We start from the raw sequence: 16,624 nt of genomic DNA, 5'->3' as shown, positions 1-16,624 counted from the left end.
ACAAGATGAAGGAGTGTTAAACAGAGTGAAACGCGATGAAGGAGGGTGAAAGAGAGTGAAACGAGACGAAGTAGGGTGAGAGAGAGTGAATCGAGATGAAGGAGGGTGAAAGACAGTGAAACGAGACGAAGTAGTGTGAAAGAGAGTGAAACAAGATTAATGAGGGTTAAGGAGAGTGAAACAGGATGAAGGAGGGTTAAAGAGAGTGAAACAAGACGAAGGAGGGTTAAAGAGAGTGAAACAAGATGAATGAGAGTTAAAGAGAGTGAAACGAGACGAATGCGGGTTAAAGAGAGTGAAACAAGATGAAGGAGGTTTAAAGAGAGTGAAACAAGATGAAGGAGGGTTAAAGAGAGCGAAACAAGGTGCAGGTGGGTTAAAGCGAGTGAAACAAGATGAAGGAGGGTTAAAGAGAGTGAAACAAGATGAAGGAGGGTGAAAGAGAGCGAAACGAGACGAAGGAGGGTGAAACAGAGGGAATCGAGACGAAGAAGGGTGAAAGAGAGCGAAACACGACGAAGGAGGGTGAAAGAGAGCGAAACGAGACGAAGGAGGGTGAAAGATAGGAAAACAAGATGACGGAGGGTTAAAGAGAGTGAAACAAGATGAAGGAGGGTTAAAGAGAGTGAAACAAGATGAAGGAGGGTTAAAGAGAGTGAAACAAGATGAAGGAGGGTTAAAGAGAGTGAAACAAGATGAAGGAGGGTGAAAGAGAGCGAAACGAGACGAAGGAGGGAGAAACAGAGGGAATCGAGACGAAGAAGTGTGAAAGAGAGCGAAACGAGATGAAGGAGGGTTAAAGAGAGTGAATCAAGATGAAGGAGGCTTAAAGAGAGTGAAACAAGATGACGGCGGATTAAAGAGAGTGAAACAAGATGAAGGAGGGTTAAATAGAGTCAAACAGGCAGAAGCAGGGTTAAACAGAGTGAAACAAGATGAAGCAGGGTTAAAGAGAGTGAGACAAGATGAAGGAGTGTTAAACAGAGTGAAACGAGATGAAGTAGGGTGAAAGAGAGTGAAACGAGACGAAGGAAGGTGAAAGAGAGTGAAACGAGACGAAGGAGGGTTAAAGAGAGGGAAACGAGATGAAGGAGGGTTAAAGAGAGTGAAACGAGATGAAGGAGGGTTAAAGAGAGCGAAACGAGACGAAGGAGGGTTAAAGAGAGTGAAACAAGATGAATGAGAGTTAAAGAGAGTGAAACAAGATGAAGGAAGATTAAAGAGAGTGAAACAAGATGAAGGAGGGTTAAATAGAGTCAAACAGGCAGAAGCAGGGTTAATGAGAGTGAAACAAGATGAAGCAGGGTTAAAGAGAGTGAAACAAGATGAAGCAGGGTTAAAGAGAGTGAGACAAGATGAAGGAGTGTTAAACGGAGTGAAACGAGACGAAGTAGGGTGAAAGAGAGTGAAACGAGATGAAGGAAGGTGAAAGAGAGTGAAATAAGACGAAAGAGTGTGAAAGAGAGTGAAACGAGACGAAGGAGGGTGAAAGAGAGTGAAACGAGACAAAGGAGGGTCAAAGAGAGTGAAACGGGACGAAAAAGGGTGAAAGAGAGTGAAACGAGACGAAGGAGGGTTAAAGAGAGGGAAACGAGATGAAGGAGGGTTAAAGAGAGTAAAACGAGATGAAGGAGGGTTAAAGAGAGTGAAATGAGACGAAGGAGGGTTAAAGAGAGTGAAACAAGATGAATGAGAGTTAAAGAGAGTGAAACAAGATTAATGAGGGTTAAGGAGAGTGAAACAGGATGAAGGAGGGTTAAAGAGAGTGAAACAAGACGAAGCAGGGTAAAAGAGAGTGAAACAAGATTAACGAGGGTTAAAGAGAGTGAGACAAGATGAAGGAGTGTTTAAACAGAGTGAAACGCGATGAAGGAGGGTGAAAGAGAGTGAAACGAGACGAAGTAGGGTGAGAGAGAGTGAATCGAGATGAAGGAGGGTGAAAGACAGTGAAACGAGACGAAGTAGTGTGAAAGAGAGTGAAACAAGATTAATGAGGGTTAAGGAGAGTGAAACAGGATGAAGGAGGGTTAAAGAGAGTGAAACAAGACGAAGGAGGGTTAAAGAGAGTGAAACAAGATGAATGAGAGTTAAAGAGAGTGAAACGAGACGAATGCGGGTTAAAGAGAGTGAAACAAGATGAAGGAGGTTTAAAGAGAGTGAAACAAGATGAAGGAGGGTTAAAGAGAGCGAAACAAGGTGCAGGTGGGTTAAAGAGAGTGAAACAAGATGAAGGAGGGTTAAAGAGAGTGAAACAAGATGAAGGAGGGTGAAAGAGAGCGAAACGAGACGAAGGAGGGTGAAACAGAGGGAATCGAGACGAAGAAGGGTGAAAGAGAGCGAAACACGACGAAGGAGGGTGAAAGAGAGCGAAACGAGACGAAGGAGGGTGAAAGATAGGAAAACAAGATGAGGGAGGGTTAAAGAGAGTGAAACAAGATGAAGGAGGGTTAAAGAGAGTGAAACAAGATGAAGGAGGGTTAAAGAGAGTGAAACAAGATGAAGGAGGGTTAACGAGAGTGAAACAAGATGAAGGAGGGTGAAAGAGAGCGAAACGAGACGAAGGAGGGAGAAACAGAGGGAATCGAGACGAAGAAGGGTGAAAGAGAGCGAAACACGACGAAGGTGGGTGAAAGAGAGCGAAACGAGACGAAGGAGGGTGAAAGATAGGAAAACAAGATGAGGGAGGGTTAAAGAGAGTGAAACAAGATGAAGGTGGGTTAAAGAGAGTGAAACAAGATGAAGGAGGGTTAAAGAGAGTGAAACAAGATGAAGGAGGGTTAAAGAGAGTGAAACAAGATGCAGGTGGGTTAAAGAGAGTGAAACAAGATGAAGGAGGGTTAGAGAGTGAAACAAGATGAATGAGGGTTAAAGAGAGTGAAACAAGACGAATGAGGGTTAAAGAGAGTGAAACGAAATGAATGCGGGTTAAAGAGAGTGAAACAAGATGAAGGAGGGTTAAAGAGAGTGAAACAAGAAGAAGGAGGGTTAAAGAGAGTGAAACAAGATGAAGGAGGGTTAAAGAGAGTGAAACAAGATGCAGGTGGGTTAAAGAGAGTGAAACAAGATGAAGGAGGGTTAAAGAGAGTGAATCAAGATGAAGGAGGGTTAAAGAGAGTGAAACAAGATGAAGGAGGGTTAAAGAGAGTGAAACAAGATGAAGGCGGATTAAAGAGAGTGAAACAAGATTAATGAGGGTTAAGGAGAGTGAAACAGGATGAAGGAGGGTTAAAGAGAGTGAAACAAGACGAAGGAGGGTTAAAGAGAATGAAACAAGATGAATGAGAGTTAAAAAGAGTGAAACGAGATGAATGCGGGTTAAAGAGAGTGAAACAAGATGAAGGAGGTTTAAAGAGAGTGAAACAAGATGAAGGAGGGTTAAAGGGAGTGAAACAAGATGATGGAGGGCTAAAGAGAGTGAAACCAGATGAAGGATGGTTAAAGAGAGTGAAACAAGATGAAGGAGGATTAAAGAGAGGGAAACAAGATGAAGGAGTGTTAAATAGAGTCAAACATGCAGAAGCAGGGTTAAAGAGAGTGAAACAAGATTAACGAGGCTTAAAGAGAGGGGGACAAGATGAAGGAGTGTTAAACAGAGTGAAACGCGATGAAGGAGGGTGAAAGAGAGTGAAACGAGACGAAGTAGGGTGAGAGAGAGTGAAACACGATGAAGGAGGGTGAAAGGGAGCGAAACGAGACGAAGGAGTGTGAAACAGAGGGAATCGAGACGAAGAAGGGTGAAAGAGAGTGAAACAAGACGAAGGAGGGTTAAAGAGAGTGAAACAAGATGAATGAGAGTTAAAGAGAGTGAAACGAGATGAATGCGGGTTAAAGAGAGTGAAACAAGATGAAGGAGGTTTAAAGAGAGTGAAACAAGATGAAGGAGGGTTAAAGAGAGTGAAACAAGGTGCAGGTGGGTTAAAGAGAGTGAAACAAGATGAAGGAGGGTTAAAGAGAGTGAAACAAGATGAAGGAGGGTGAAAGAGAGCGAAACGAGACGAAGGAGGGTGAAACAGAGGGAATCGCGACGAAGAAGGGTGAAAGAGAGCGAAACACGACGAAGGAGGGTGAAAGAGAGCGAAACGAGACGAAGGAGGGTGAAAGATAGGAAAACAAGATGAGGGAGGGTTAAAGAGAGTGAAACAAGATGAAGGAGGGTTAAAGAGAGTGAAACAAGATGAAGGAGGGTTAAAGAGAGTGAAACAAGATGAAGGAGGGTTAAAGAGAGTGAAACAAGATGAAGGAGGGTGAAAGAGAGCGAAACGAGACGAAGGAGGGAGAAACAGAGGGAATCGAGACGAAGAAGGGTGAAAGAGAGCGAAACACGACGAAGGAGGGTGAAAGAGAGCGAAACGAGACGAAGGAGGGTGAAAGATAGGAAAACAAGATGAGGGAGGGTTAAAGAGAGTGAAACAAGATGAAGGTGGGTTAAAGAGAGTGAAACAAGATGAAGGAGGGTTAAAGAGAGTGAAACAAGATGAAGGAGGGTTAAAGAGAGTGAAACAAGATGCAGGTGGGTTAAAGAGAGTGAAACAAGATGAAGGAGGGTTAGAGAGTGAAACAAGATGAATGAGGGTTAAAGAGAGTGAAACAAGACGAATGAGGGTTAAAGAGAGTGAAACAAGATGAAGGAGGGTTAAAGAGAGTGAAACAAGAAGAAGGAGGGTTAAAGAGCGTGAAACAAGATGAAGGAGGGTTAAAGAGAGTGAAACAAGATGCAGGTGGGTTAAAGAGAGTGAAACAAGATGAAGGAGGGTTAAAGAGAGTGAATCAAGATGAAGGAGGGTTAAAGAGAGTGAAACAAGATGATGGAGGGCTAAAGAGAGTGAAACCAGATGAAGGATGGTTAAAGAGAGTGAAACAAGATGAAGGAGGATTAAAGAGAGGGAAACAAGATGAAGGAGTGTTAAATAGAGTCAAACATGCAGAAGCAGGGTTGAAGAGAGTGAAACAAGATTAACGAGGCTTAAAGAGAGTGAGACAAGATGAAGGAGTGTTAAACAGAGTGAAACGCGATGAAGGAGGGTGAAAGAGAGTGAAACGAGACGAAGTAGGGTGAGAGAGAGTGAAACACGATGAAGGAGGGTGAAAGGGAGCGAAACGAGACGAAGGAGTGTGAAACAGAGGGAATCGAGACGAAGAAGGGTGAAAGAGAGTGAAACAAGACGAAGGAGGGTTAAAGAGAGTGAAACAAGATGAATGAGAGTTAAAGAGAGTGAAACGAGATGAATGCGGGTTAAAGAGAGTGAAACAAGATGAAGGAGGTTTAAAGAGAGTGAAACAAGATGAAGGAGTGTTAAAGAGAGTGAAACAAGGTGCAGGTGGGTTAAAGAGAGTGAAACAAGATGAAGGAGGGTTAAAGAGAGTGAAACAAGATGAAGGAGGGTGAAAGAGAGCGAAACGAGACGAAGGAGGGTGAAACAGAGGGAATCGAGACGAAGAAGGGTGAAAGAGAGCGAAACACGACGAAGGAGGGTGAAAGAGAGCGAAACGAGACGAAGGAGGGTGAAAGATAGGAAAACAAGATGAGGGAGGGTTAAAGAGAGTGAAACAAGATGAAGGAGGGTTAAAGAGAGTGAAACAAGATGAAGGAGGGTTAAAGAGAGTGAAACAAGATGAAGGAGGGTTAAAGAGAGTGAAACAAGATGAAGGAGGGTGAAAGAGAGCGAAACGAGACGAAGGAGGGAGAAACAGAGGGAATCGAGACGAAGAAGGGTGAAAGAGAGCGAAACACGACGAAGGAGGGTGAAAGAGAGCGAAACGAGACGAAGGAGGGTGAAAGATAGGAAAACAAGATGAGGGAGGGTTAAAGAGAGTGAAACAAGATGAAGGTGGGTTAAAGAGAGTGAAACAAGATGAAGGAGGGTTAAAGAGAGTGAAACAAGATGAAGGAGGGTTAAAGAGAGTGAAACAAGATGCAGGTGGGTTAAAGAGAGTGAAACAAGATGAAGGAGGGTTAGAGAGTGAAACAAGATGAATGAGGGTTAAAGAGAGTGAAACAAGACGAATGAGGGTTAAAGAGAGTGAAACGAAATGATTGCGGGTTAAAGAGAGTGAAACAAGATGAAGGAGGGCTAAAGAGAGTGAAACAAGAAGAAGGAGGGTTAAAGAGAGTGAAACAAGATGCAGGTGGGTTAAAGAGAGTGAAACAAGATGAAGGAGGGTTAAACAGAGTGAATCAAGATGAAGGAGGCTTAAAGAGAGTGAAACAAGATGACGGCGGATTAAAGAGAGTGAAACAAGATGAAGGAGGGTTAAATAGAGTCAAACAGGCAGAAGCAGGGTTAAAGAGAGTGAAACAAGATGAAGCAGGGTTAAAGAGAGTGAGACAAGATGAAGGAGTGTTAAACAGAGTGAAACGAGATGAAGTAGGGTGAAAGAGAGTGAAACGAGACGAAGGAAGGTGAAAGAGAGTGAAACGAGACGAAGGAGGGTTAAAGAGAGGGAAACGAGATGAAGGAGGGTTAAAGAGAGTGAAACGAGATGAAGGAGGGTTAAAGAGAGCGAAACGAGACGAAGGAGGGTTAAAGAGAGTGAAACAAGATGAATGAGAGTTAAAGAGAGTGAAACAAGATGAAGGAAGATTAAAGAGAGTGAAACAAGATGAAGGAGGGTTAAATAGAGTCAAACAGGCAGAAGCAGGGTTAATGAGAGTGAAACAAGATGAAGCAGGGTTAAAGAGAGTGAAACAAGATGAAGCAGTGTTAAAGAGAGTGAGACAAGATGAAGGAGTGTTAAACGGAGTGAAACGAGACGAAGTAGGGTGAAAGAGAGTGAAACGAGATGAAGGAAGGTGAAAGAGAGTGAAATATGACGAAAGAGTGTGAAAGAGAGTGAAACGAGACGAAGGAGGGTGAAAGAGAGTGAAACGAGACAAAGGAGGGTCAAAGAGAGTGAAACGGGACGAAAAAGGGTGAAAGAGAGTGAAACGAGACGAAGGAGGGTTAAAGAGAGGGAAACGAGATGAAGGAGGGTTAAAGAGAGTAAAACGAGATGAAGGAGGGTTAAAGAGAGTGAAATGAGACGAAGGAGGGTTAAAGAGAGTGAAACAAGATGAATGAGAGTTAAAGAGAGTGAAACAAGATTAATGAGGGTTAAGGAGAGTGAAACAGGATGAAGGAGGGTTAAAGAGAGTGAAACAAGACGAAGCAGGGTAAAAGAGAGTGAAACAAGATTAACGAGGGTTAAAGAGAGTGAGACAAGATGAAGGAGTGTTAAACAGAGTGAAACGCGATGAAGGAGGGTGAAAGAGAGTGAAACGAGACGAAGTAGGGTGAGAGAGAGTGAATCGAGATGAAGGAGGGTGAAAGACAGTGAAACGAGACGAAGTAGTGTGAAAGAGAGTGAAACAAGATTAATGAGGGTTAAAGAGAGTGAATCAAGATGAAGGAGGGTTAAAGAGAGTGAAACAAGATGATGGAGGGCTAAAGAGAGTGAAACCAGATGAAGGATGGTTAAAGAGAGTGAAACAAGATGAAGGAGGATTAAAGAGAGGGAAACAAGATGAAGGAGTGTTAAATAGAGTCAAACATGCAGAAGCAGGGTTAAAGAGAGTGAAACAAGATTAACGAGGCTTAAAGAGAGTGAGACAAGATGAAGGAGTGTTAAACAGAGTGAAACGCGATGAAGGAGGGTGAAAGAGAGTGAAACGAGACGAAGTAGGGTGAGAGAGAGTGAAACACGATGAAGGAGGGTGAAAGGGAGCGAAACGAGACGAAGGAGTGTGAAACAGAGGGAATCGAGACGAAGAAGGGTGAAAGAGAGTGAAACAAGTCGAAGGAGGGTTAAAGAGAGTGAAACAAGATGAATGAGAGTTAAAGAGAGTGAAACGAGATGAATGCGGGTTAAAGAGAGTGAAACAAGATGAAGGAGGTTTAAAGAGAGTGAAACAAGATGAAGGAGGGTTAAAGAGAGTGAAACAAGGTGCAGGTGGGTTAAAGAGAGTGAAACAAGATGAAGGAGGGTTAAAGAGAGTGAAACAAGATGAAGGAGGGTGAAAGAGAGCGAAACGAGATGAAGGAGGGTGAAACAGAGGGAATCGAGACGAAGAAGGGTGAAAGAGAGCGAAACACGACGAAGGAGGGTGAAAGAGAGCGTAACGAGACGAAGGAGGGTGAAAGATAGGAAAACAAGATGAGGGAGGGTTAAAGAGAGTGAAACAAGATGAAGGAGGGTTAAAGAGAGTGAAACAAGATGAAGGAGGGTTAAAGAGAGTGAAACAAGATGAAGGAGGGTTAAAGAGAGTGAAACAAGATGAAGGAGGGTGAAAGAGAGCGAAACGAGACGAAGGAGGGAGAAACAGAGGGAATCGAGACGAAGAAGGGTGAAAGAGAGCGAAACACGACGAAGGAGGGTGAAAGAGAGCGAAACGAGACGAAGGAGGGTGAAAGATAGGAAAACAAGATGAGGGAGGGTTAAAGAGAGTGAAACAAGATGAAGGTGGGTTAAAGAGAGTGAAACAAGATGAAGGAGGGTTAAAGAGAGTGAAACAAGATGAAGGAGGGTTAAAGAGAGTGAAACAAGATGCAGGTGGGTTAAAGAGAGTGAAACAAGATGAAGGAGGGTTAGAGAGTGAAACAAGATGAATGAGGGTTAAAGAGAGTGAAACAAGACGAATGAGGGTTAAAGAGAGTGAAACGAAATGAATGCGGGTTAAAGAGAGTGAAACAAGATGAAGGAGGGTTAAAGAGAGTGAAACAAGAAGAAGGAGGGTTAAAGAGAGTGAAACAAGATGAAGGAGGGTTAAAGAGAGTGAAACAAGATGCAGGTGGGTTAAAGAGAGTGAAACAAGATGAAGGAAGGTTAAAGAGAGTGAATCAAGATGAAGGAGGGTTAAAGAGAGTGAAACAAGATGAAGGAGGGTTAAAGAGAGTGAAACAAGATGAAGGCGGATTAAAGAGAGTGAAACAAGATTAATGAGGGTTAAGGAGAGTGAAACAGGATGAAGGAGGGTTAAAGAGAGTGAAACAAGACGAAGGAGGGTTAAAGAGAGTGAAACAAGATGAATGAGAGTTAAAAAGAGTGAAACGAGATGAATGCGGGTTAAAGAGAGTGAAACAAGATGAAGGAGGTTTAAAGAGAGTGAAACAAGATGAAGGAGGGTTAAAGGGAGTGAAACAAGATGATGGAGGGCTAAAGAGAGTGAAACCAGATGAAGGATGGTTAAAGAGAGTGAAACAAGATGAAGGAGGATTAAAGAGAGGGAAACAAGATGAAGGAGTGTTAAATAGAGTCAAACATGCAGAAGCAGGGTTAAAGAGAGTGAAACAAGATTAACGAGGCTTAAAGAGAGTGAGACAAGATGAAGGAGTGTTAAACAGAGTGAAACGCGACGAAGGAGGGTGAAAGAGAGTGAAACACGATGAAGGAGGGTGAAAGGGAGCGAAACGAGACGAAGGAGTGTGAAACAGAGGGAATCGAGACGAAGAAGGGTGAAAGAGAGTGAAACAAGACGAAGGAGGGTTAAAGAGAGTGAAACAAGATGAATGAGAGTTAAAGAGAGTGAAACGAGATGAATGCGGGTTAAAGAGAGTGAAACAAGATGAAGGAGGTTTAAAGAGAGTGAAACAAGATGAAGGAGGGTTAAAGAGAGTGAAACAAGGTGCAGGTGGGTGAAAGAGAGTGAAACAAGATGAAGGAGGGTTAAAGAGAGTGAAACAAGATGAAGGAGGGTGAAAGAGAGCGAAACGAGACGAAGGAGGGTGAAACAGAGGGAATCGAGACGAAGAAGGGTGAAAGAGAGCGAAACACGACGAAAGAGGGTGAAAGAGAGCGAAACGAGACGAAGGAGGGTGAAAGATAGGAAAACAAGATGAGGGAGGGTTAAAGAGAGTGAAACAAGATGAAGGAGGGTTAAAGAGAGTGAAACAAGATGAAGGAGGGTTAAAGAGAGTGAAACAAGATGAAGGAGGGTTAAAGAGAGTGAAACAAGATGAAGGAGGGTGAAAGAGAGCGAAACGAGACGAAGGAGGGAGAAACAGAGGGAATCGAGACGAAGAAGGGTGAAAGAGAGCGAAACACGACGAAGGAGGGTGAAAGAGAGCGAAACGAGACGAAGGAGGGTGAAAGATAGGAAAACAAGATGAGGGAGGGTTAAAAGGAGTGAAACAAGATGAAGGAGGGTTAAAGAGAGTGAAACAAGATGCAGGTGGGTTAAAGAGAGTGAAACAAGATGAAGGAGGGTTAGAGAGTGAAACAAGACAAATGAGGGTTAAAGAGAGTGAAACGAAATGAATGCGGGTTAAAGAGAGTGAAACAAGATGAAGGAGGGTTAAAGAGAGTGAAACAAGAAGAAGGAGGGTTAAAGAGAGTGAAACAAGATGAAGGAGGGTTAAAGAGAGTGAAACAAGATGCAGGTGGGTTAAAGAGAGTGAAACAAGATGAAGGAGGGTTAAAGAGAGTGAATCAAGATGAAGGAGGGTTAAAGAGAGTGAAACAAGATGTAGGAGGGTTAAAGAGAGTGAAACAAGATTAAGGCGGATTAAAGAGAGTGAAACAAGATTAATGAGGGTTAAGGAGAGTGAAACAGGATGAAGGAGGGTTAAAGAGAGTGAAACAAGACGAAGGAGGGTTAAAGAGAGTGAAACAAGATGAATGAGAGTTAAAAAGAGTGAAACGAGATGAATGCGGGTTAAAGAGAGTGAAACAAGATGAAGGAGGTTTAAAGAGAGTGAAACAAGATGAAGGAGGGTTAAAGGGAGTGAAACAAGATGAAGGAGGGTTAAAGAGAGTGAAACAAGATGAAGGAGGATTAAAGAGAGGGAAACAAGATGAAGGAGTGTTAAATAGAGTCAAACATGCAGAAGCAGGGTTAAAGAGAGTGAAACAAGATTAACGAGGCTTAAAGAGAGTGAGACAAGATGAAGGAGTGTTAAACAGAGTGAAACGCGATGAAGGAGGGTGAAAGAGAGTGAAACGAGACGAAGGAAGGTGAAAGAGAGTGAAATGAGACGAAAGAGGGTGAAAGAGAGTGATACGAGACGAAGGAGGGTGAAAGAGAGTGAAACGAGACGAAGGAGGGTCAAAGAGAGTGAAACGGGACGAAGAAGGGTGAAAGAGAGTGAAACGAGACGAAGTAGGGTGAGAGAGAGTGAAACACGATGAAGGAGGGTGAAAGGGAGCGAAACGAGACGAGGGAGTGTGAAACAGAGGGAATCGAGTCGAAGAAGGGTGAAAGAGAGTGAAACGAGACGAAGGAAGGTGAAAGAGAGTGAAATGAGACGAAAGAGGGTGAAAGAGTGTGAAACGAGACGAAGGAGGGTGAAAGAGAGTGAAACGAGACGAAGGAGGGTCAAAGAGAGTGAAACGAGACGAAGGAGGGTGAAAGAGAGTGAGACAAGATGAAGGAGTGTTAAACAGAGTGAAACGAGACGAAGAAGGGTGAAAGAGAGTGAAACGAGACGAAGGAAGGTGAAAGAGAGTGAAATGAGACGAAAGAGGGTGAAAGAGAGTGAAACGAGACGAAGGAGGGTGAAAGAGAGTGAAACGAGACGAAGGAGGGTCAAAGAGAGTGAAACGGGACGAAGAAGGGTGAAAGAGAGTGTAACAAGACGAAGGAGGGTTAAAGAGAGGGAAACGAGATGAAGGAGGGTTAAAGAGAGTGAAACAAGATGAAGGAGGGTTAAAGAGAGCGAAACGAGACAAAGGAGGGTTAAAGAGAGTGAAACAAGATGAATGAGAGTTAAAGAGAGTGAAACAAGATGAAGGAAGATTAAAGAGAGTGAAACAAGATGAAGGAGGGTTAAATAGAGTCAAACAGGCAGAAGCAGGGTTAAAGAGAGTGAAACAAGATGAAGCAGGGTTAAAGAGAGTGAAACAAGATGAAGCAGCGTTAAAGAGAGTGAGACAAGATGAAGGAGTGTTAAACAGAGTGAAACGAGACGAAGTAGGGTGAAAGAGAGTGAAACGAGATGAAGGAAGGTGAAAGAGAGTGAAATAAGACGAAAGAGTGTGAAAGAGAGTGAAACTAGACGAAGGAGGGTGAAAGAGAGTGAAACGAGACAAAGGAGGGTCAAAGAGAGTGAAACGGGATGAAAAAGGGTGAAAGAGAGTGAAACGAGACGAAGGAGGGTTAAAGAGAGGGAAACGAGATGAAGGAGGGTCAAAGAGAGTAAAACGAGATGAAGGAGGGTTAAAGAGAGCGAAATGAGACGAAGGAGGGTTAAAGAGAGTGAAACAAGATGAATGCGGGTTAAAAAGAGTGAAACGAGATGAATGCGGGTTAAAGAGAGTGAAACAAGATGAAGGAGGTTTAAAGAGAGTGAAACGAGACGAAGGAGGGTCAAAGTGAGTGAAACGGGACGAAGAAGGGTGAAAGAGAGTGAAACGAGACGAAGGAGGGTTAAAGAGAGGGAAACGAGATGAAGGAGGGTTAAAGAGAGTGAAACGAGATGAAGGAGGGTTAAAGAGAGCGAAACGAGACGAAGGTGGGTTAAAGAGAGTGAAACAAGATGAATGAGAGTTAAAGAGAGTGAAAAAAGATTAATGAGGGTTAAGGAGAGTGAAACATGATGAAGGAGGGTTAAAGAGAGTGAAACAAGACGAAGGAGGGTTAAAGAGAGTGAAACAAGATGAATGAGAGTTTAAGAGAGTGAAAGAAGATGAATGAGGGTTAAAGATAGTGAAACAAGATGAATGAGGGTTAAAGAGATTGAAACAAGATGAATAAGGGTTAAGGAGAGTGAAACGAGATGAATGCGGGTTAAAGAGAGTGAAACAAGATGAAGGAGGTTTAAAGAGAGTGAAACAAGATGAAGGAGGGTTAAAGGGAGTGAAACAAGATGATGGAGGGTTAAAGAGAGTGAAACAAGATGAAGGAGGATTAAAGAGAAGGAAACAAGATGAAGGAGGGTTAAATAGAGTCAAACAAGCAGAAGCAGGGTTAAAGAGAGTGAAACAAGATTAACGAGGCTTAAAGAGAGTGAGACAAGATGAAGGAGTGTTAAACAGAGTGAAACGCGATGAAGGAGGGTGAAAGAGAGTGAAACGAGACGAAGTAGGGTGAGAGAGAGTGAAACGAGATGAATGAGGGTGAAAGACAGTGAAACGAGACGAAGTAGGGTGAAAGAGAGTGAAACGAGATGAAGGAGGGTGAAAGAGAGTGAAACGAGACGAAGGAGGATGAAAGAGAGTGAAACGAGCCGAAGTAGGGTGAGAGAGAGTGAAACGAGATGAAGGAGGGTGAAAGACAGTGAAACGAGTCGAAGTAGGGTGACAGAGAGTGAAACGAGATGTAGGAGGGTGAAAGAGAGTGAAACGAGATGAAGGAGAGTGAAAGAGAGTGAAACGAGACGAAGAAGGGTGAAAGAGACTGAAACGAGATGATGGAGGGTGAAAGAGAGTGAAACGAGACGAAGGAGGATTAAAGAGATTGAAACGAGAAGAAGGAGGATTAAGGAGAGTGAAACGAGTTGAAGGAGGGTTAAAAAGAGTGAAACGAGACGAAAGAGGGTGAAGGAGAGTAAAAAGAGACGAAGGAGGTTTCAAGACAGTGAAACAAAATGAAAAAGTGTTCAAGAGTGTGAAACAAGATGAAGGAGGGATAAGAGAATGAAAGAAGATGAAAGGGGGTTAAAGAGAGTGAAACATGATGAAAGGGGGTTAAAGAGAGTGAAACAAGATGAAGGAGGGTTAAAGAGAGTGAAACAAGATGAAGGCGGATTAAAGAGAGTGAAACAAGATGAAGGAGGGTTAAATAGAGTCAAACAGGCAGAAGCAGGGTTAAAGAGAGTGAAACAAGATGAAGCAGGGTTAAAGAGAGTGAGACAAGATGAAGGAGTGTTAAACAGAGTGAAACGAGACGAAGGAGGGTCAAAGAGAGTGAAACGGGACGAAGAAGGTGAAAGAGAGTGAAACGAGACGAAGGAGGGTTAAAGAGAGGGAAACGAGATGAAGGAGGGTTAAAGAGAGTGAAACGAGATGAAGGAGGGTTAAAGAGAGCGAAACGAGACGAAGGAGTGTTAAAGAGAGTGAAACTAGATGAATGAGAGTTAAAGAGAGTGAAACAAGTTGAAGGAAGATTAAAGAGAGTGAAACAAGATGAAGGAGGATTAAATATAGTCAAACAGGCAGAAGCAGGGTTAAAGAGAGTGAAACAAGATGAAGCAGGGTTAAAGAGAGTGAAACAAGATGAAGCAGGGTTAAAGAGAGTGAGACAAGATGAAGGAGTGTTAAACAGAGTGAAACGAGACGAAGTAGGGTGAAAGAGAGTGAAACAAGATGAAGGAAGGTGAAAGAGAGTGAAATAGGACGAAAGAGTGTGAAAGAGAGTGAAACGAGAGGAAGGAGGTTGAAAGAGAGTGAAACAAGACAAAGGAGGGTTAAAGAGAGGGAAACGAGATGAAGGAGGGTTAAAGAGAGTAAAACGAGATGAAGGAGGGTTAAAGAGAGCGAAATGAGACGAAGGAGGGTTAAAGAGAGTGAAACAAGATGAATGAGAGTTAAAGAGAGTGAAACAAGATTAATGAGGGTTAAGGAGAGTGAAACAGGATGAAGGAGGGTTAAAGAGAGTGAAACAAGACGAAGCACGGTAAAAGAGAGTGAAACAAGATTAACGAGGGTTAAAGAGAGTGAGACAAGATGAAGGAGTGTTAAACAGAGTGAAACGCGATGAAAGAGGGTGAAAGAGAGTGAAACGAGACGAAGTAGGGTGAGAGAGAGTGAAACGAGATGAAGGAGGGTGAAAGACAGTGAAACGAGACGAAGTAGGGTGAAAGAGAGTGAAACAAGATTAATGAGGGTTAAGGAGAGTGAAACAGGATGAAGGAGGGTTAAAGAGAGTGAAACAAGACGAAGGAGGGTTAAAGAGAGTGAAACAAGATGAATGAGAGTTAAAGAGAGTGAATCGAGATGAATGCGGGTTAAAGAGAGTGAAACAAGATGAAGGAGGTTTAAAGAGAGTGAAACAAGATGAAGGAGGGTTAAAGAGAGTGATACAAGGTGCAGGTGGGTTAAAGAGAGTGAAACAAGATGAAGGAGGGTTAAAGAGAGTGAAACAAGATGAAGGAGGGTGAAAGAGAGCGAAACGAGACGAAGGAGGGTGAAACAGAGGGAATCGAGGCGAAGAAGGGTGAAAGAGAGCGAAACACGACGAAGGAGGGTGAAAGAGAGCGAAACGAGACGAAGGAGGGTGAAAGATAGGAAAACAAGATGAGGGAGGGTTAAAGAGAGTGAAACAAGATGAAGGAGGGTTAAAGAGAGTGAAACAAGATGAAGGCGGATTAAAGAGAGTGAAACAAGATGAAGGAGGGTTAAATAGAGTCAAACAGGCAGAAGCAGGGTTAAAGAGAGTGAAACAAGATGATGGAGGGTTAAAGAGAGTGAAACAAGATGAAGGAGGGTTAAAGAGAGTGAAACAAGATGAAGGAGGATTAAAGAGAGGGAAACAAGATGAAGAAGTGTTAAATAGAGTCAAACATGCAGAAGCAGGGTTAAAGAGAGTGAAACAAGATTAACGAGGCTTAAAGAGAGTGAGACAAGATGAAGGAGTGTTAAACAGAGTGAAACGCGATGAAGGAGGGTGAAAGAGAGTGAAACGAGACGAAGGAAGGTGAAAGAGAGTGAAATGAGACGAAAGAGGGTGAAAGAGAGTGATACGAGACGAAGGAGGGTGAAAGAGAGTGAAACGAGACGAAGGAGGGTCAAAGAGAGTGAAACGGGACGAAGAAGGGTGGAAGAGAGTGAAACGAGACGAAGTAGGGTGAGAGAGAGTGAAACACGATGAAGGAGGGTGAAAGGGAGCGAAACGAGACGAGGGAGTGTGAAACAGAGGGAATCGAGTCGAAGAAGGGTGAAAGAGAGTGAAACGAGACGAAGGAAGGTGAAAGAGAGTGAAATGAGACGAAAGAGGGTGAAAGAGTGTGAAACGAGACGAAGGAGGGTGAAAGAGAGTGAAACGAGACGAAGGAGGGTCAAAGAGAGTGAAACGAGACGAAGGAGGGTGAAAGAGAGTGAGACAAGATGAAGGAGTGTTAAACAGAGTGAAACGAGACGAAGAAGGGTGAAAGAGAGTGAAACGAGACGAAGGAAGGTGAAAGAGAGTGAAATGAGACGAAAGAGGGTGAAAGAGAGTGAAACGAGACGAAGGAGGGTGAAAGAGAGTGAAACGAGACGAAGGAGGGTCAAAGAGAGTGAAACGGGACGAAGAAGGGTGAAAGAGAGTGTAACGAGACGAAGGAGGGTTAAAGAGAGGGAAACGAGATGAAGGAGGGTTAAAGAGAGTGAAACAAGATGAAGGAGGGTTAAAGAGAGCGAAACGAGACAAAGGAGGGTTAAAGAGAGTGAAACAAGATGAATGAGAGTTAAAGAGAGTGAAACAAGATGAAGGAAGATTAAAGAGAGTGAAACAAGATGAAGGAGGGTTAAATAGAGTCAAACAGGCAGAAGCAGGGTTAAAGAGAGTGAAACAAGATGAAGCAGGGTTAAAGAGAGTGAAACAAGATGAAGCAGGGTTAAAGAGAGTGAGACAAGATGAAGGAGTGTTAAACAGAGTGAAACGAGACGAAGTAGGGTGAAAGAGAGTGAAACGAGATGAAGGAAGGTGAAAGAGAGTGAAATAAGACGAAAGAGTGTGAAAGAGAGTGAAACTAGACGAAGGAGGGTGAAAGAGAGTGAAACGAGACAAAGGAGG

Source organism: Scyliorhinus torazame, chromosome 5 (assembly GCF_047496885.1).
Source record: "Scyliorhinus torazame isolate Kashiwa2021f chromosome 5, sScyTor2.1, whole genome shotgun sequence".
In the NCBI taxonomy this organism is placed as follows: Eukaryota; Metazoa; Chordata; class Chondrichthyes; order Carcharhiniformes; family Scyliorhinidae; genus Scyliorhinus; species Scyliorhinus torazame.
The sequence above is the reverse complement of the archived record's forward strand: the minus strand, read 5'-3'. Positions refer to the sequence as shown.